General features: G+C 45.6%; 1 pseudogene; it reads right to left on the reverse strand.

Moving 5' to 3' along the window:
* Nucleotides 1-318: 318 nt before the first annotated feature.
* On the reverse strand, nt 319-20002 carry LOC119333882 (annotated as a pseudogene).
* Between the last annotated feature and the right edge of the window lie 1430 nt (nt 20003-21432).

A 21432-nucleotide genomic window follows, 5' to 3' on the forward strand; every position in this document is an offset into this window, starting at 1 on the left:
ACATGAGCATTACCACTATGTTCTGGAGAGGAGTCGAGATTATAAGCAACCAGAAAACACTCTTTTCGTTCCAGCACTTCATCCTCGTTATCTCTCACCGCCACCAGTGCGCTTGCCTATGAAATTGTTAAATTGATATGTGAAAACAGCGAATAAACACCAACACACACAATACTGCCCGGTAGTCTCTTGCTTAAGAATTGTATCACTTCTTGCGTTACTTTGTACCTTGTGAGATTTGGCTGCCATTATCTTGGGTGCTGCTTGAGACGCCTTCTCGTGTTGAGGTTTTTTTTTCCGCCAACATCTCATCTCCTTCTATTCAGCCTCAAATTTTGCATCAATAACCTGCATCAAAATCAGTGAGTGAGAAGAAGTGAAACACATAGCACCGAGCAAAATATTAGAGAGGATCACTGCTTAATTACATCCAGTTCCTTTTCAAGGGCATCAACGTCTCTCAGCCACATAGTTTTTAGATTTGCTTTGCCCAGACTTTCTGCTTTGTCCTCTAATTTCTTCTGTTGTGTGATGAGCTCCTGTACCTTCTCGGGAGTACAAGTACCAACTGCCATGGCTAAAAGATACTCATAATCGCTCACATGAACTCCTTCATCCACTTCTGTAGCTCCTCCAACAGCAACTGGCTCGGCCGTATTGTTTCTCTTTGGGAATGGTTCATACCCCTTCTGCTTAAGCTCCAGGAATTGCTCTGCTCTGTTCCTCTTAAACAGTTTGATGTCCCCGGAGATAACAGAAGAATAAATTTCAACTTGTTCTTAAGCATCAACAACTCTTCCCCAATATTTTACAACATTACTACCTGCACAACATAAATTAGTTAATGTGTCAGTTTGCACATGAAAATCATCATGACAGAGGGAAAATCAACAAGTACCTCTCTTTTGCCGTAGAATTGGAGCCTCAGTTTGAAGAAATCTGTAAGTACTGAAAATGCAACATAATTTCAGATTCAAGTCCACAAGAAGATAAGGGGTCAATACAGGTGCATATTAGATAGAGATACTCACTGTCCTCTTTTTTTCCAACCAGGCTCACACCCCTTTCCATTAATTTTGCAATCAACGGAAGTACATAGGTTCAGTTTCAACATGTCTCTAGGAACCACATCCAAAATAAAACGACCACCAGAACCCAAATAGGACTAAAAGGGGTAGAGCGAGCTGGAGCACCGCCAGGAAACCCACAACAAGAAGACCCTAAAACGGCTCAACCGCCATGGGGCGAAAACCTGACGACACTAACAAGCTACTATCCTAGACAGCAAAGTATATGGAAGAAACTACGCAGCCACCCAGGATAGGCATAAGGCAACTGCGAATCAACTTCTGACAAACACCAGAACGGGCATCAAACCCCAGTGGAATCGGCGAAACTGGCGAGATGACCAAGCTAGTCAATCTGAACTTCATCTCCATCCCTCAGCAGCATCCTCCCCTGTGTGTACGACCTGTCTGCCAGAGCCGCTGCCGCAAACGCCAGTCTTTTCACCCCAGCCTGGAACCTCATCCTATCTTCTTCTTTCAGCAGTCCTGCCCAGTATAACATAAAACAACAAGCACTGAAAACAGCCTCCAGCGGAGTACGAGCATTGTACTTATCAAAAGTAACTTTGTTCCGGAGGCACCAAATCCCCCAGAAAATTGCGGCAATAATAATCATATAGAATTTCTTTCCGCCTGGAAAGAATTTATAAAGCCACGCCCAACATTGCCACAGTGATCGAGGGCAACAGGAAGCCCCAACTGTTACACCCAAGACCCCCCATACAGTTCGAGCAAGTGAACATGTAAAAAATAGATGATTAGCATCTTCCATGTTATTGCAGAAGGAACAAGCAGGATTTCCAGGCTAGCCCCTTTTCCACAAGTTATCCCGTGTAAGCACAGCATTTTGAAACAACTGCCACAAGAAAATTTTAATTTTTAAAGGGATACTAGCTTTCCAAATCCATTTGTTATTCGGACCAGCCAAATCCCTTTCCAACCACTCATAAACTGATTTGGTGGAGAACCTCTTCTTCTTATTAAGGCTCCATGAAACTACATCAGGGGAGGTGTTTAGGGTATATTTTTTAGCCACAGAGACCACCCAGTCCCACTGATCATTAACCTCTCCAAACAGTCTCCGTCTGAACCCCAGTTTATAGTCCTTTGCCACAAACTCAGCAATAGTCCCATCCTGATCTTGACATATACTAAATAAGACAGGCATCTTATCTCGCAAAGGTTTTTCATCCAGCCATTGGTCGTGCCACACCCTAGCCAGATTACCACTATTGATCTGGACGACCCTTCCAGCCATATACGTCTCTTTTACTTTCATTATTGCCTTCCAGCAAGGAGAGTCAAAAAAGCGGCTACGAATATTAGCTACAGTCCTGTTTTTAAAGTATTTGGCACGAATAATACGTTGCCACAGCCCATCACAAGTCTCAAGCTTCCACCACCATTTTGTTAAGAGGCTAATATTTTGTTTATGGAGATCTTTGAGTCCCAATCCCCCAATACTTTTGGATCGGCAAACCCTAGCCCATTTCACCATATGGTAAGCACGCTTTTTATTTTTTCTCCTCCAAAAAAATCTTCTACGGTGTTTGTCCATTTTTTCAATAAAAGTTTTGTTGAACAAAAACATAGACATAAGATATGATGGGATTCCATCCAGACTGGAATTTAACAGAGTCAATCTAGCCCCAGATGATGCTGAATATGCAATCCAAGCATCAAGTTTTTTAATCATCTTAGCGTCCAAAAAGTCCAACTCTATATTTTTCAAAGTGGAATAAGTGACAGGGGCACCCAGGTATCTCATAGGTAAATTCCCCACCTGACACCCAAACATATCAGCGTATGTTGCATCAGTCTCATTATCCCCACCTATAACAACAATCTCACTCTTATCAAAGTTAATTTTCAGCCCCAACATTAGTTCAAATAAGTATAGCAGGAGTTTAACATTGACAGCCTTGTCAATGTCATGCTCGAAACAGATAACTGTATGATCCGCATATTGTAATATACCCACACCATTCCCAATCAGATCAGAGGCCAACCCTTTGATGAGACCATTTTTTTGGGCAGAAGTCATCATCTTAGTTAAGCACTCTGCTGCAATATTAAAGAGGAAAGGAGAGTTTGGGTCTCCCTGCCTGACCCCTTTCGCACTTTGAATATAAGGACACAACTCATCATTGATTTTAACACTAACCGTCCCATTCTTAAGAATTTGAGCTACCCAACTACACCATTTTTGGTTAAACCCACGTTTTGTTGGAAATATGCCCTAGAGGCAATAATAAAAGTGTTATTATTATATTTCCTTGTTCATGATAATTGTCTTTTATTCATGCTATAACTGTATTATCCGGAAATCGTAATACACGTGTGAATACATAGACCACAATATGTCCCTAGTGAGCCTCTAGTTGACTAGCTCGTTGTGATCAACAGATAGTCATGGTTTCCTGGCTATGGACATTGGATGTCGTTGATAACGGGATCACATCATTAGGAGAATGATGTGATGGACAAGACCCAATCCTAAGCCTAGCACAAAGATCGTGTAGTTCGTTTGCTAGAACTTTGCCAATGTCAAGTATCTCTTCCTTTGACCATGAGAGTGTGTAACTCCTGGATACCGTAGGAGTGCTTTGGGTGTATCAAACGTCACAACGTAACTGGGTGACTATAAAGGTGCACTACAGGTATCTCCGAAAGTATCTATTGTTTTATGCGGATCGAGACTGGGATTTGTCACTCCGTGTAAACGGAGAGGTATCTCTGGGCCCACTCGGTAGGACATCATCATATGCGCAATGTGACCAAGGAGTTGATCACGGGATGATGTGTTACGGAACGAGTAAAGTGACTTGCCGGTAACGAGATTGAACAAGGTATTGGATACCGACGATCGAGTCTCGGGCAAGTAACATACCGATAGACAAAGGGAATTGAATACGGGATTGAATAAGTCATTGACATCGTGGTTCATCCGATGAGATCATCGTGGAACATGTGGGAGCCATCATGGGTATCCAGATCCCGCTGTTGGTTATTGACCGGAGAACGTCTCGGTCATGTCTACATGTCTCCCGAACCCGTAGGGTCTACACACTTAAGGTTCGATGACGCTAGGGTTATAAAGGAAGTTTGTATGTGGTTACCGAATGTTGTTCGGAGTCCCGGATGAGATCCCGGACATCACGAGGAGTTCCGGAATGGTCCGGAGGTAAAGATTTATATATGGGAAGTCCTATTTTGGCCACCGGAAAATGTTCGGGATTTTTCGGTATTGTACCGGGAAGGTTCTAGAAGGTTCCGGAGTGGGGCCCACCTGCATGGGGGACCCACATGAACGTGGGTAGTGGGGCAAGGCCCCACACCCCTGGTCAAGGCGCACCAAGATCCCCCCTTAGAAGGAATAAGATCATATCCCGAAGGGATAAGATCAAGATCCCTAAAAGGGGGGATAACAATCGGTGGGGAAGGAAATGATGGGATTTCTTTCCTCCCACCTTGGCCAACGCCCCAATGGACTTGGAGGGCAAGAAACCAGCCCCTCCACCCCTATATATAGTGGGGAGGCGCATGGGAGCTATAGACGAAGTTCTGGCGCAGCCCTCCCCCTCTCCCAAGTCGTCCTCCTCTCCCGTGGTGCTTGGCGAAGCCCTGCAGGATAGCCACACTCCTCCATCACCACCACGCCGTTGTGCTGCTGCTGGATGGAGTCTTCCTCAACCTCTCCCTCTCTCCTTGCTGGATCAAGGCGTGGGAGACATCACCGGGCTGTACGTGTGTTGAACGCGGAGGTGCCGTCCGTTCGGCACTAGGATCTCCGGTGATTTGAATCACGACGAGTACGACTCCTTCAACCCCGTTCTCTTGAACGCTTCCGCTTAGCGATCTACAAGGGTATGTAGATGCACTCTCCTTCTACTCGTAGCTGGTTTCTCCATAGATAGATCTTGGTGACGCGTAGGAAAATTTTGAATTTCTGCTACGTTCCCCAACACGTTTTTCATGACATTCAAGCAGAAACTCCCAATTGACTTTGTCAAAGCTTTCTCAAAATCAAGCTTAAGAACAACCCCAACCTGTTTTTTAATATGAGTATGGTGCAAAACTTCATGTAAAGATAATATGCTATCTACTATATGCCTCCCTTTGATGAACGCATTTTGCTGAATGTTGAATAGCTTATAAGCATATTTACTAGCCCTAATGTCCATAACCTTGGTAATAAGCTTGTATGGACAATGAAGCAAACATATTGGCCTATATTGCTGGATCTTACTAGCGTCAGCAGATTTCGGCAAAAGAGTAATAATGCCATAATTCAGCCTTTGCACATCCAATCTCCCTTCATAAAACCATTCAAATAAGGCCAATAGGTCCGGGGCTACAACATCCCAACAATGTTGATAGAATTCAACGGGTATATTATCCGGTCCAGGGGCACGGTTAGATTTCATATCAAAAAGGGCCTTTTTAATTTCATCAATAGAAAAAGGTCGAGTCAAGTCATCATTGTCTTCCGAAGTAATTTTTTCCTCTTGTGACCAAAGGTTTTCATCTATATGACATAGATTACCAGGAACTGGTCCAAAGAGATCTTTAGAGTACTCAGTAGCATGAGCTAAGAGATTTTTTGTCCCTTCTATAATAGTTGCTCCACATTTAAGTGAGACCATCGAATGTTTTCCTACGTCTCCCATTGGCCACTTTATGGAAAAAACCAGTATTATTGTCTCCTTTCAATAGCCATCTCTCATTAGAGAATTGGTGCCAAAAAAACTCTTCCCCCACATACATATTATTTAGTTCATTCAATATATCCAGCTTTCTGGTATAAGCCTCACCACACAGCCCAACAGTTTCCTCAAGCTTTTCCAATTCTTGCAATTCAAGTCTGATAATATTTCTCTTAATTTTGTCATGTCCAAATATGTTAGAACCCCACCCTTTAAAAAACTTCTTAACTCTTTTCAGTTTAATATTCAGGGTATCTATGGGATCATCAGTATACAAAGGTTTCGACCAAATATCAGCAACCAAAGGTAGAAAGGCTGGATTATTCAGCCAGTTGTTATCAAATCTAAAGCACCTATTCCCTGGTGCTCTAGCTGCAGCCCGTCCCCATCCAATAACAGGGGGTTGTGATCAGATAGGTCCTTAACTAGTTTGCTAACCGAGACAAGAGGATATAAGTCTTCCCAATCTGGTGACATTAGAACTCTATCCAGCTTCTCCAGAGTGGGATTCTCCTGCTTGTTCGACCACGTGTATACCCCTCCAGACATGCAGATCTCCCTAAGCCCAAGAAAATGGATGACAGAATTAAACACATCCGAGAAATGAGACATGGGCGTCCTTTTATTCTTCTCACCGCTGTGACGAAGTATATTGAAATCCCCACCCACTAAGTAAGGGATACGAGTGGCATGACACATATGAGATAATTCAGCAATAAACTCGGGCTTAATCTCATCCTGAGCTGCTCCATATACTACCATCAAGGACCAGCAGCATTTCATGTTTTTATCCAATAGGTCCAACTGAATGATATATTTTCCATGCTTAACATCAATAAGGTCAAACTTGTCTTTATTAACACCACAGAGAATGCCTCTAGATTTGCCTCAAGAGGGAATCCATTCCCAATAGAAACTTTGTCCAGGATCTAACTTCCTAAAAAAGGAAGGTTTATAAGACTTTTTCATAGTCTCTTGAAGACCAATAAAATCAACATTATTGGCATTAATCATATCAGTGAGGCAGGTAGACATGCCCTTCTTACCTGCCCCCTACAGTTCCAAAATACTCCTATCATTTATATCTCTCAGGTTTCCCCCTCTCCCTAGTGGGTCTGCCAAGATTCAGGGCATCCCCACCATTCCCTTTTTTCTTTTGACTCCTAGTGACAGGTCTATCACTATGTTTAGGAGATAAGATATTTACTTTTTACTAATACTGTGCCTTTTTCCTTTCCTGCCTGGACTGCACAAGGGTATAAAGTTCTTCATCCTCTATTCTTTCATTATCCCATGTTAGTAACAGAGGTGTGTCATTTCCTAAACCATCATTGACAGTAATAGGTTCAGGATTATTCTCAACTTTCTTGTCTCGGAGTAAATTTCTAGACAATTCTAATTCATGTAACACATCAATAGTAGCAAAGTTTGTTGGAAATATGCCCTAGAGGCAATAACAAATTAGTTATTATTATATTTCCTTTTCATGATAATCGTTTATTATCCATGCTAGAATTGTATTGATAGGAAACTCAGATACATGTGTGGATACATAGACAACACCATGTCCCTAGTAAGCCTCTAGTTGACTAGCTCGTTGATCAATAGATGGTTACGGTTTCCTGACCATGGACATTGGATGTCGTTGATAACGGGATCACATCATTAGGAGAATGATGTGATGGACAAGACCCAATCCTAAGCCTAGCACAAAGATCGTGTAGTTCGTATGCTAAAGCTTTTCTAATGTCAAATATCATTTCCTTAGACCATGAGATTGTGCAACTCCCGGATACCATAGGAATGCTTTGGGTGTACCAAACGTCACAACGTAACTGGGTGGCTATAAAGGTGCACTACGGGTATCTCCGAAAGTGTCTGTTGGGTTGACACGAATCGAGACTGGGATTTGTCACTCCGTGTGACGGAGAGGTATCTCTGGGCCCACTCGGTAGGACATCATCATAATGTGCACAATGTGACCAAGGAGTTGATCACGGGATGATGTGTTACGGAACGATTAAAGAGACTTGCCGGTAACGATATTGAACAAGGTATCGGATACCGACGATCGAATCTCGGGCAAGTACAATACCGCTGGACAAAGGGAATTGTATACGGGATTGATTGAATCCTCGACATCGTGGTTCATCCGATGAGATCATCATGGAACATGTGGGAGCCATCATGGGTATCCAGATCCCGCTGTTGGTTATTGGCCGGAGAGTTGTCTCGGTCATGTCTGCATGGTTCCCGAACCCGTAGGGTCTACACACTTAAGGTTCGGTGACGCTAGAGTTGTTATGGGAAATAGTATGTGGTTACCGAAGGTTGTTCGGAGTCCCGGATGAGATCCCGGACATGACGAGGAGCTCCGGAATGGTCCGGAGGTGAAGATAGGTATATTGGACGAAGGGAATTGGAGTCTGGAATTGTTCCGGGGGTACCAGGTGATGACCAGCGTGTCCGAAAGGGGTTTCGGAGGCCCCGGCAAGCGTTGGGGGGCCTTATTGGCCAAGGGGAGAGGGCACATCATCCCACTAAGGGGCTGAGCGCCCCTCCCACCCCATCTCACGTAACTAGGAGAGGTGGGGGTGCCACCCCTAGGGCAGCCGCCCCTCCCGGCTTGGGGGGCAAGTTTCCTAGGGGGTGGGGGCGCCCAAACCCGTCTAGGGTTTCCCCTGTGGCCGCCGCCCCTCCCCTAGGGAACCATAGGGCGCCTCCCCCTCCTCCCTTCCCCCTATATATAGTGAGGGAGAGAGAGGGTAGCCGCACCCTTCCCCTGGCGCAGCCCTCTTCCTCCTCCAACACCTCATCCTCCTCTGTAGTGCTTGGCGAAGCCCTGCCGGAGAACCACGAGCTCCATCACCACCACGCCGTCGTGCTGTCGGAGTTTTCCCTCAACTTCTCCTCTCACCTGGCTGGATCAACAAGGAGGAGACGTCTCCCAACCGTATGTGTGTTGAATGCGGAGGTGCCGTCCGTTCAGCGCTAGGATCATCGGTGATTTGGATCACGACGAGTACGACTCCATCAACCCCGTTCACTTGAACGCTTCCGCTTAGCGATCTACAAGGGTATGTAGATGCACTCTCCTTCCCCTCGTTGCTAGATTACTCCATAGATTGATCTTGGTGATGCATAGAAAATTTTGAATTTCTGCTACGATCCCCAACAGTGGCATCATGAGCTAGGTCTATGCGTAGTTTCTATGCACGAGTAGAACACAAAGCAGTTGTGGGCGTCGATATTGCCAATTTCCTTGCCGTTACTAGTCTTATCTTGATTCGGCGGCATCGTGGGATGAAGCGGCCCGGACCGACCTTACACGTACTCTTACGTGAGACTGGTTCCACCGACTGACATGCAGTAGTTGCATAAGGTGGCTAGCGGGTGTCTGTCTCTCCCACTTTAATCGGATCGGATTCGATGAAAATGGTCCTTATGAAGGGTAAATAGAAATTGGCATATCACGTTGTGGTTTGGGCGTAGGTAAGAAACGTTCTTTTTAGAAACCTATAGCAGCCACGTAAAAACTTGCAACAACAATTAGAGGACGTCTAACTTGTTTTTGCAGCATATGCCTTGTGATGTGATATGGCCAAAAGGATGTGATGAATGATATATGTGATGTATGAGATTGATCATGTTCTTGTAATAGGAATCACGACTTGCATGTCGATGAGTATGACAACCGGCAGGAGCCATAGGAGTTGTCTTAATTTATTTATGACCTGCGTGTCAACATAAACGTCATGTAATTACTTTACTTTATTGCTAAAGCGTTAGCCATAGTAGTAGAAGTAATAGATGACGAGACAACTTCAAGAAGACACGATGATGGAGATCATGATGATGGAGATCATGGTGTCATGCCAGTGACAACAATGATCAGTGAGCCCCGAAGATGGAGATCAAAAGGAGCAAAATGATATTGGCCATATCATGTCACTATTTGATTGCATGTGATGTTTATCATGTTTTACATCTTATTTTCTTAGAACGACGGTAACTTAAATAAGATGATCCCTCACTAAAATTTCAAGAAAAGTGTTCCCCCTAACTGTGCACCATTGCGAAGGTTCGTTGTTTCGAAGCACCATGTGATGATCGGGTGTGATAGATTCTAACGTTCGAATACAACGGGTGTTGACGAGCCTAGCATGTACAGACATGGCCTCGGGACACATGCGAAACACTTAGGTTGACTTGACGATCCTAGCATGTACAGACATGGCCTCGGAACACGGAAGACCGAAAGGTCGAACATGAGTCGTATAGAAGATACGATCAACATGAGATGTTCACCGTTGATGACTAGTCTGTCTCACGTGATGATCGGACACGGCCTAGTCGATTCGGATCATGTTTCACTTAGATGACTAGAGGGATGTCTATCTGAGTGGGAGTTCATGAAATAATCAGATGAACTCAATTATCATGAACATAGTCGAAATGACTTTGCAAATTATGTCATAGCTTACGCTTTAGTTCTACTGTTTTAGATATGTTCCTAGAGAAAATTTAGTTGAAAGTTGATGGTAGCAATTATGCGGACTGGGTCCGTATACTGAGGATTGTCCTCATTGCTGCGCAGAAGGATTATGTTCTTAATGCACCGCTCAATGAGCTAAACCTCGAACGTCGGTTATGGATGTTGCGAACATCTGACATACACGTTTTGATGACTACATGATAGTTCAGTGCGTAATGCTAAATGGTTTAGAATTGAGGCACCAAAGACGTTTTTGAAACATCGCAGAGCATATGAGATGTTCCAAGGACTGAAATTGGGATTTCAGGCAAGTGCCCGCGTCAAGAGGTATGAGACCTCTGACAAGTTTCCTAAGCCTGCAAACTAAGGAGAAAAGCTCAATCGTTGAGCATGTGCTCAGATTGTATGAGTACTACAATCGCTTGAATCGAGTGGGAGTTAATCTTCCAGATAAGATAGTGATGTTTCTCCAAAGTCACTGCCACCAAGATACTAGAGCTTCGTGATGAACTATAACATATCAGGGATAGACATGATGATCCTTGAGCAATTCGCGATGTTTGACACCGCGAAAGTAGAAATCAAGTAGGAGCATCAATTTTTGATGGTTAGTAAAACCACTAGTTTCAAGAAGGGCAAGGGAAAGAAGGGATACTTGATGAAACGGCAAATCAGTTGCTGCTCTAGTGAAGAAACCCAAGGTTGAACCCAAACCCGAGACTAAGTGCTTCTGTAATGAGGGGAATAGTCACTGAAGCAGAACTACCCTAGATACTTGGTAGATGAGAAGGCTGGCAAGGTCGACAGAAGTATATTGGATATACATTATATTGATGTGTACTTTACTAGTACTCCTAGTAGCACCATGGTAATAGATACCGGTTCAGTTGCTAAGTGTTAGTAACTCGAAATAAAAGGCTACGGAATAAACACAGACTAGCTAAAGGTGAGATTACGATATGGTTTGGAAGTGTTTCCAAGGTTGATGTGATCAAGCATCGCATACTCCCTTTACCATCGAGATTGGTGTTAAACCTAAATAATTGTTATTTGGTGTTTGCGTTGAGCATAGACATGATTGGATTATGTTTATCGCAATACGGTTATTCGTTTAAGGAGAATAATGGTTACTCTATTTATTTGAATAATACCTTCAATGGTCTTGCACCTAAAATGAATGGTTTATTGAATCCCGATCGTAGTGATACACATGTTCATGCCAAAAGATATAAGATAGTAATGATAGTACCACATACTTGTGGCACTGCAATTTGAGTCATATTGGTATAAAACACATGAAGAAGCTCCATGTTGATGGATCTTTGGACTCACTTGATTTTGAATCACTTGAGACATGCAATTCATACCGCATGGGCAAGATGACTGAAAGGCCTCGTTTTTCAGTAAGATGGAACAAGAAAGCAGCTTGTTGGAAGTAATACATCTTGATGTGTACAGTCCAATGAGTGCCGAGGCATGTAGTGGATATCGTTATGTTCTTACTTCACAAATGATTTGAGTATATTTACTTGATGAATCACGAGTCTGAATTATTGAAAGGTTCAAGTAATTTGAAGGTGAAGTTGAAAGATCGTCGTGACAAAAGGATAAAATATCTATGATATGATCATAGAGATGAATATCTGAATTACGAGTTTGGCACAGAATTAAGACATTGTGGAAATGGTTTCACAGCTGATACAACCTGGAACACCGTAGTGTGATGGTGTGCCCGAACATCATAACTGCACCCTATTGGATATGATGCATACCATGATGTCTATTATCAAATTACCACTATAGTTTATGGGTTAGGCATTAGAGACAACCACATTCACTTTAAATAGGGCACCACGCAATTCTGTTTGAGTCGACACCGTATGAAAACCTAAGCTGTCATTTCTTAAAAGTTTGGGGCTGCGACGCTTATGTGAAAAAGTTTCAGGCTGATAAGCTCGAACCCAAAGCGGATAAATGCATCTTCATAGGACACCCAAAATAGTTGGGTATACCTCCTGTCTCAGATCTGAAAGCAATAGGGATTGTTTCTCGAATCGGGTCCTTTCTCGAGGAAAAGTTTCTCTCGAAAGAACTGAGTGGGAGGATGGTGGAGACTTGATGAGGTTATTGAACCATCACTTCAACTAGTGTGTAGCAGAGCACAGGGAGTTGTTCATGTGGCACCTACACCAATTGAAGTGGAAGCTTATGATAGTGATCATGAAACTTCGGATCAAGTCACTACCAAACCTCGTAGGACGACAAGGATGCATACTACTTCAGAGTGGTACGTAATCCTGTCTTGGAAGTCATGTTGCTAGACAACAATGAACCTACGAGCGATGGAGAAGCGATGGTGGGCCCGGATTCCGAAAAATGGCTCGAGGCCATAAAATCCGAGAGAGGATCCATGTATGAAAACAAAGTGTAGACTTTGGAAGAACTACTTGATGGTCGTAAGGTTGTTGGGTACATATGGATTTTAAAAGAAAGACAGACAAAGATGGTAGGTATCACCATTAAGAAAGCTCGACGTGTCGTTAAGATGTTTTCCGACAAGTTCAAGGAGTTGACTACGATGAGACTTTCTCACTTGTAGCGATGCTAAGAGTCTGTTGGAATTAGCAGGTACTGCATTATTTATGAAATCTTGCAGATAGGATGTCAAAATACTGTTTCCTTGATGATTTTCTTGAGGAAAGGTTGTATGTGATACAACCAGAAGATTTTGTCGATCCTGAAAGATGCTAACAAGTATGCAAAGCTCCAGCAATCCTTCTAAGGACTGGGGTAAGCATCTCAGAGTTGGAATGTACACTTTGATGAGATGATCAAAGATTTTGGGTTTATACAAAGTTTATGAGAAACTTGTATTTCAAAAGAAGTGAGTGGGAGCACTATAGAATTTCTGATGAGTATATGTTGTTGACATATTGTTGATCAGAAATGATGTAGAATTTCTGGAAAGCATATAGGGTTATTTGAAAAGTGTTTTTCAATGGAAAACCTAGATTAAGCTACTTGAACATTGAGCATCAAGATAGATCGAAATGCTTAATGGTACTTTCAAAAGAGCACATACCTTGACATGATCTTGAAGGTGTTCAAGATGGATCAGTCAAAGAAGGAGTTCTTGCCTGAGTTGTAAAGTATGAAGTTAAGACTTAAGGCTCGACCACGGCAGGAGAAAGAGGAAGGACGAAGGTCGTCCCCTATGCTTTTGTCATAGGCTCTATACGGTATGCCATGCTGAGTACCGCACCTGATGTGTGCCTTGCCACATGTCTGGCAAGAGGGTACAAAGGTGATCTAGGAGTAGATCACCAGATAGAGGTCAAAATTATCCTTAGAGGAATAAGGATATGTTTCTCGGTTATGGAGGTGATAAAGAGTTCGACATAAAGAGTTACGTCGATGCAAGCTTAACACCTATCCGGATAGCTCTGAGTAGAGATACCGGATACGTATAATGGAGCAACAATTTAGAATAGCTCCAAGTAGAACAGTTATTTGAAATGGCTCCAAATATAGCGTAGAGATTTGCAAAGTACATACGAATCTGAATGTTGCAGACCCGTTGACTAAAACCTCTCTCACAGGCATAACATGATCAAACCCAGAACTCATTGAGTGTTAATCACATAGTGATGTGAACTAGATTATTGACTCTAGTAAACTCTTTGGATGTTGGTCACATGGCGATGTGACCTGTGAGTGTTAATCACATGGCGATGTGAACTAGATTATTGACTCTAGTGCAAGTGAGAGACTGTTGGAAATATGCCCTAGAGACAATAACAAATTAGTTATTATTATATTTCCTTGTTCACGATAATCGTTTATTATCCATGCTAGAATTGTATTGATAGGAAACTCAGATACATGTGTGGATACATAGACAACACCATGTCCCTAGTAAGCCTCTAGTTGACTAGCTCGTTGATCAATAGATGGTTACGGTTTCCTGACCATGGACATTGGATGTCGTTGATAACGGGATCACATCATTAGGAGAATGATGTGATGGACAAGACCCAATCCTAAGCCTAGCACAAAGATCATGTAGTTCGTATGCTAAAGCTTTTCTAATGTCAAGTATCATTTCCTTAGACCATGAGATTGTGCAACTCCCGGATACCGTAGGAATGCTTTGGGTGTACCAAACGTCACAACGTAACTGGGTGGCTATAAAGGTGCACTACGGGTATCTCTGAAAGTGTCTGTTGTGTTGGCACGAATCGAGACTGGGATTTGTCACTCCGTGTGACGGAGAGGTATCTCTGGGCCCACTCGGTAGGACATCATCATAATGTGCACAATGTGACCAAGGAGTTGATCACGGGATGATGTGTTACGGAACGAGTAAAGAGACTTGCCGGTAATGAGATTGAACAAGGTATCGGATACCGACGATCGAATCTCGCGCAAGTACAATACCGCTGGACAAAGGGAATAGTATACGGGATTGATTGAATCCTCGACATCGTGGTTCATCCGATGAGATCATCGTGGAACATGTGGGAGCCATCATGGGTATCCAGATCCCGCTGTTGGTTATTGGCCGGAGAGTTGTCTCGGTCATGTCTGCATGGTTCCCGAACCCGTAGGGTCTACACACTTAAGGTTCGGTGACGCTAGAGTTGTTATGGGAAATAGTATGTGGTTACCGAAGGTTGTTCGGAGTCCCGGATGAGATCCCGGACATGACGAGGAGCTCCGTAATGGTCCGGAGGTGAAGATCGGTATATTGGACGAAGGGAATTGGAGTCTGGAATTGTTCCGGGGGTACCAGGTGATGACCAGCGTGTCCGAAAGGGGTTTCGGAGGCCCCGGCAAGCGTTGGGGGGCCTTATTGGCCAAGGGGAGAGGGCACATCATCCCACTAAGGGGCTGAGCGCCCCTCCCATCCCATCTCACGTAACCAGGAGAGGTGGGGGCGCCACCCCTAGGGAAGCCGCCCCTCCCGTCTTGGGGGGCAAGTTTCCGAGGGGGTGGGGGCGCCCAAACCCATCTAGGGTTTCCCCTGTGGCCGCCGCCCCTCCCCTAGGGAACCCTAGGGCGCCTCCCCCTCCTCCCTTCCCCCTATATATAGTGAGGGAGAGAGAGGGTAGCCGCACCCTTCCCCTGGCGCAGCCCTCTTCCTCCTCCAACACCTCATCCTCCTCCGTAGTGCTTGGCGAAGCCCTGCCGGAGAACCACGAGCTCCATCACCACCACGCCGTCGTGCTGTCGGAGTTTTCCCTCAACTTCTCCTCTCACCTTGCTGGATCAACAAGGAGGAGACGTCTCCCAACCGTACGTGTGTTGAACGCGAAGGTGCCGTCCATTCGGTGCTAGGATCATCGGTGATTTGGATCACGACGAGTACGACTCCATCAACCCCGTTCACTTGAACGCTTCCGCTTAGCGATCTACAAGGGTATGTAGATGCACACTCCTTCCCCTCATTGCTAGATTACTCCATAGATTGATCTTGGTGATGCGTAGAAAATTTTGAATTTCTGCTACGATCCCCAACAAAGTTATCATCAGGTATTTGGATCCCCATCATGGAAGCCCGAACAATAGTAGCATCATCAGACAAGACAAAAAATTGATTGCTCGAGTGTAACATACTTTTACCTTCAGCATCGCGTTTCTTGAGCCTGATAGTAGCCATCTCTTCCACATGCATCAGCTTCTGGTATTGCCTGCGCGACGCCCTGCCTTCAGGAGCCATTGCTTCGTGAATTAGGGACCCAGATGGGGATTCTACAGTGTATGCACTGCAACTTTCCCCTCCCTCTGCATATCCCTCTTCAATAGGCATAATATGAGGCAGAGATGGCCATACCACATAATCTGACAAGGGAGGAAATGATTTTCCATAAGTGTCACCAGCATAGTGTAGAAACATCGGAGAAGAGGGAATAGGAGTTTGGATGATAGCCCAAGCACCTTTTTTCATGTTGTCAGTAGTATTAGGAGACTTAATCATATCACCCTCTTTTTTTCAGAATTTTTCCCATCTGAATCTCTTTCAACAGAAGAATCAGAATATGACATTTTTTCAGCTGCATATTCTCTGGCCATGGTGTCAATCAGTAGTTCATTATGGTTCCCCTCCTCACTTTCCCCCTCCTCCTCACTCTCAACCACTGCAGCCAACCTCTGCGCTCCCTTATCATAATGTTGAGATGTATAATTCCCAGCCCTAGACATGCTAGTTTCCCCTTGCCCATCAGAATAAGCAGGATATGAGTCCACCCTGGCTTTCTTTGGGAATGAAGGAGAGGCACTGCTGTATACAGTAATAGAGAACTGATTTTTCTCACCTCCCACATTTACAATTTTTTCAACTTCATAAAAGAAGTCATAAAATTGGTCTCCCAGCATGCCCTCAGCAGAAGGAGGGATTTTCTTAACCTCTCTGCATCCCAGGAGAACTCTAACATACTCAGGTTTGTGAAGTGTGGATTCATCTACTTCCAAGGTAATACCAACCAGAGCTCCAGCATAGGCAGCGTGCTCAGAGCATCTTTTTCTAGGGGAATATTGCTCACCCTAACCCAGGCTTTTTCCATTACCCATTTAGCACCCACAGATGCTGACCAGGGTTTTATACTAACAACAACAGCCCCATCTTTCAATGGCAAGCGCTTCCCATAACAGCAGGCCCTCTGCACCTCACTAGCATTAGGAAAGCGCATGACAAACTGATTATGGCCAATAGTGCGAGCCGTACAACTCCATTTCTTCTTGCCAGGTTTATGAGCAAAGAAGCCATTAAACTCAGATTCTATTTCTTTAGCCGTAGCATCCCCCCCCCCCCCAATCATAATCACCACATTGTTAGTTTTTTCACTCTTTTGCTTGGCAGCACACATATCAGGTATATAGAAAAAGCCCTGTCCAGGGGATTGAAACCCACAGAGAATAGGAACGCACTCCCCAAGGCCTCAGAGTTTGACACAACTGTGCCATATGCCCAAGTTTATTGCACTTTTCACATTGAACAGTAAGGCAGCAGGAGCAAAATGACCTGGGAGGTTGCAGTTGAGGCAGAGCTTGTCATTGATCTTGGTGGTCGGAGCATCTAGCGCATCAGCTACAGCGGGGAGCGCCACCTTGCCCTTCGAAGTCGTCGCCGTAGGCTGTCCCTTGGCATCCCCTCCCGCCGCCCATGCCGCAGCTTCCCATCGATCCTCAGCCCCCCCATATCCCGCCCCTCCAGTCAACGACGGTGGCGGATCTGGGCGCTACCACACCATATGGCGCGTCTGGTTCTGCTGCGGCGCCTTGCGTCCAGCCCCGAACCCACCACGCATCGGGTTGTCGCGCCATCCTCCAGATCTGCCTCCGCCACGATCTCCCATCAGTGCACGCGACGCACTGTGTCCACGCGCGCGCTCACCCGCCACCTGAGCGAAGGAACGCTTGTCGCCGCCAACCTTGTCGCGCCACCAGCCGAAGGAATCTCGTGGAGTGGATGGGGAATGGCGAACCCTAGATTTCTCCCAAAGGTGCCCAAAGAGATAAGCGAGATGTGAATCGCAGCCGGTAGTGGGGGTAGCTGGGGAATAAGAAGCAGCCGCTCCCCCTCCGTCTCCCGTGTCCAGCACATCCTCCTGGTCAGATCTGGGCCCGTCATGGCGGGGCCGCCATGGATCCACCTCAGCATCTCGCGCGCTGCCAGATGGAGCACATCCATCCGCTGCATGGCTCCCCTCCTCCCCCACCTGCATGCATGTCCCCACTCCCAGCGACCCGCTGCATGGTGGTCGGTCAACCCTAACCTGGTGACAGGGGAAGGATATGACCTGATCCGGCTCGATGCACTCTCCCTTGCGCAGGTATCGAGCGTCCACTATCACGCCTCGCGAGTCCACCAGCACCATGTGAAGCGTGGCGTGTCGGAGAACGATCTCGCCGGCGGCGGCGGTGAGCACGCGCGCCGCCACTAGGTCCGCGACGTACGTGACGTGCCAGCGCGTCTCGTCCATCTAAGAATAGAACAATTTAGGTCACTAAATCCTAACATCATCTACTCACTGTCCTCTGGGGTGTCATATTTTCGAATTTTACCATCCGAGTCAACCAAGCGCATATTAGTTGTTCCTATTGTGGTTGTCAGCTTCAATGTCCTCTCAAGGCCTTGTTTCTTAGCAATACTCATGTTTTGCTTACTCATGATAACCTCAAACTCCACGCTCGCAAGATCGTAATTGGACCTCATGTCCTGTAAATTGGTTATAACTGAAGAAAGTCAAAACATCTAAAACTCAAGAGAAGGAACTATTTGTACAAGTAATTACCTCCAGAAACGGTGGTTCCTTGTCCTTGCTCGTACACAAGGATTCAAGAAATTGTTTGTAATCATTAGTCCAGCGTAGGATGGGAAGCTCAGTAATTTTAAGCTTGGTGTCATCGACTTCCTCTATAGTGCCAGTGATGGTATATGTGACACCAGCTGCCTTTGAGCTTTTCTCCTTCACAGAGCCCTGTGAGGTTATTAATGGGAAATTTACGTCAATAATCAATTGTCAAATTAAGGACCAAAAGCTGCGCTAGTAAAAGCATTTGACGGACCTTGAACCCCTTGTACCAAGGGACCATTGGTACGACGGCCTCTCCATATAGCAACCTTTTCAGGTTAGCAATGATGTCTCTTGGATTATAGTTTGGGACATGGCTGCTCCATCCAGGGCCAAAGCCTTTACATCCATTGACCAAAACCATGGGAATGACCGGCAGATACCTGGACCAATTAATGTTGGCATATTTTAGTTTACACAAATCGATCATCTTGAAGGACGAATGTTCAAAGAGATAATAATAACGTTACCAAGTGGGTTCAATCGACTGTCCTTCATTCAGATAGTTGAGAAGAGCATCTCGTCCTTTGGAAAAATTAAACGGGTGACAGGTGCTAATCTGGTGAAGATGTGGTGTGCTTTATCCGCATATTTGCCCCCCTGAAATGAATTTAAGCAGGCAAAGAAGCATGAGAAGTCGTTGATATCATAGGGTACTTGGCTTGTTACAAAGCTAATTAACCCACCGAAAGTCTGTTGCCAAACTGCCCGCAGGGCACCAAAAGATTGATGTTGTTGCTGCCAACAAAATCCTGAGCCATCCCTACGATTGTGCTTGCTGGACTCTGCTCACCATGGTCAAAGTCGTACGCTGAGTGTTCTGAGACATAGTGAGCAAACTGTGACACCTGTATGTACACAATGAAGGTCACCAATTTAGGAACATGATGATTCCAGATGCACAAATAAATTCAAGAATAGTTTGGCACACACACAGACCATAGCTTCTTGGACCAAGTTCCTCTTGAACGCGCAGAACAAAACTTTCCTCTGCCCTGGTTTAAGGCCGTCGACCATCGAAGGTATTGCCAGAGCTGCCTCTGCCATCGGCACCGGCGAGGATCGCTCCGGCTCCGGCGAGTGGGAAGAGGCTGGCTGCTTAGGCCCGGTAGAACGCCGTCTGAAGATGAAGAAGTGCCCGAGGTGGCAAGCGACGGATGGCGGTGCTCGTTACTTATTTCTGAATCCAAAACCGAGCTCGTCCCCAATACCAACCACACACGGTTACGACGGACACGGTCTCCAATACCAATCCGTCCCGACTTCGGACCCACCACCCACCTGTATCGCGTGGAGGCGGAGCCGGCACACTACACCGCACCAGGATCTACCTCTGCCGATGCAAGAATCAGCCGCACCAGGATCTGCAGGCCGCTCCATTGCGCACGGCAGCCGGCCGTGGGCGCGGCCAGAGGATGTAGGGGAGGGCGGGCAACGGGAGGAGGGAAAGGCCCGGCCCCCTCCGGCGGATGAATGGGGTCGCGGCCAGAGTACGCGGGGGAGAGTGTCGGCGGGAGGAAGGAACGGTGGAGTAGCCGCCAGAGGACGGAGGACGGGGGCACGACCGGGTTTGCCCCTCCAAGATGAGATTTGTCAATTGAGGTTTTTCCTTTTTCTTTTTAAAAACGAGGCAGAATATTTGTCATTTCAATTTTCATTAAAAAAATTGAACACAGTACACGCGCTCATATACACGCGCATACACTCACACTTATGAACGCACACACGCACACCGTATCCCTATGAGCACCTCCGAAAGACTAAGCTAGCATATCATTTTGAAATTTACGAAGTCACCGTAGACACCTCATCATCATCGGGAATGTCAGTTGTCCGGTTAATTTACGGAAACTAGGCTAAATCCATTACAACCCAACCCATATTACCATGGACATGGACACCACCGACTGACCAGGTCACCAATATGAACAACATAAAACTACGAAGAAAAAGGCATCCGTCGAGGGGTCGCTAGTGTGATTGTCATCATTGTCGCCCATTCGAACAAGTGATTCCGACTTCACCTTAGAGCTCCACCAACAAAGTCATTCCCCGCAAACAACTTGACGAAGCCCGTTATAGCCCATGCCACAAGTGTCACTGACCGACAACACCAACTTTGACAATGAGCTTCACGAGGGAAAATGCAGGGCTTGCATTGACTGAGTTTGACGGAAACGACCACCGAGAGCATGTCATCATCACCACTTGGAGTCACTGCACCGCAGCTCCGTCTCCACGACAACAAGCTATACCACGGAAGAACACATCGAACACACTGGAAAGGACCGACTACCAGATCGTGAGGTGATAGTGTGCTATACCGAGTGTGGCCTGTCGGCCAGCAGGCCCGTCAATGGGCCGAGTGTGCCCTGACTATCTGCTCGCCCGGGCATGGTCATCTGTCGGACTGTGCGCCTATGCAGTTGATAGGTTTGTGGCAAGTGGAGAAGACATCATATAACCCGGTCTGGAGCTTTAGGGTGAAAACCCTAAGTCTAGCCCTTGTTGGTTATACTTGTCAACGGCGGCGTCTTTTGCGTCATTATCTTAATGGAGACATTGCTTGGAGTTTACTCGACCTGATCTTCAAGGTGAAAACACATGATTTGACCTTTGATGGTTGGATCCGGCGATGACGGCATTTGCGTGTCATTCCCTTCATGAAGGCGTTGTCTTTGAAGAACCTTTTTCTCGTAGTCTATGTGTTGTCAAAAGATAGATGGTACAAATGGTCACTGTGGTATATTATCGATCACTGTTTTGATCGCTTCGGGACTTAATTTTCTTTCTTTTTTTATGCGCCTAGG

This window comes from Triticum dicoccoides, chromosome 7A, assembly GCF_002162155.2.
Source record: "Triticum dicoccoides isolate Atlit2015 ecotype Zavitan chromosome 7A, WEW_v2.0, whole genome shotgun sequence".
Lineage (NCBI taxonomy): Eukaryota > Viridiplantae > Streptophyta > Magnoliopsida > Poales > Poaceae > Triticum > Triticum dicoccoides.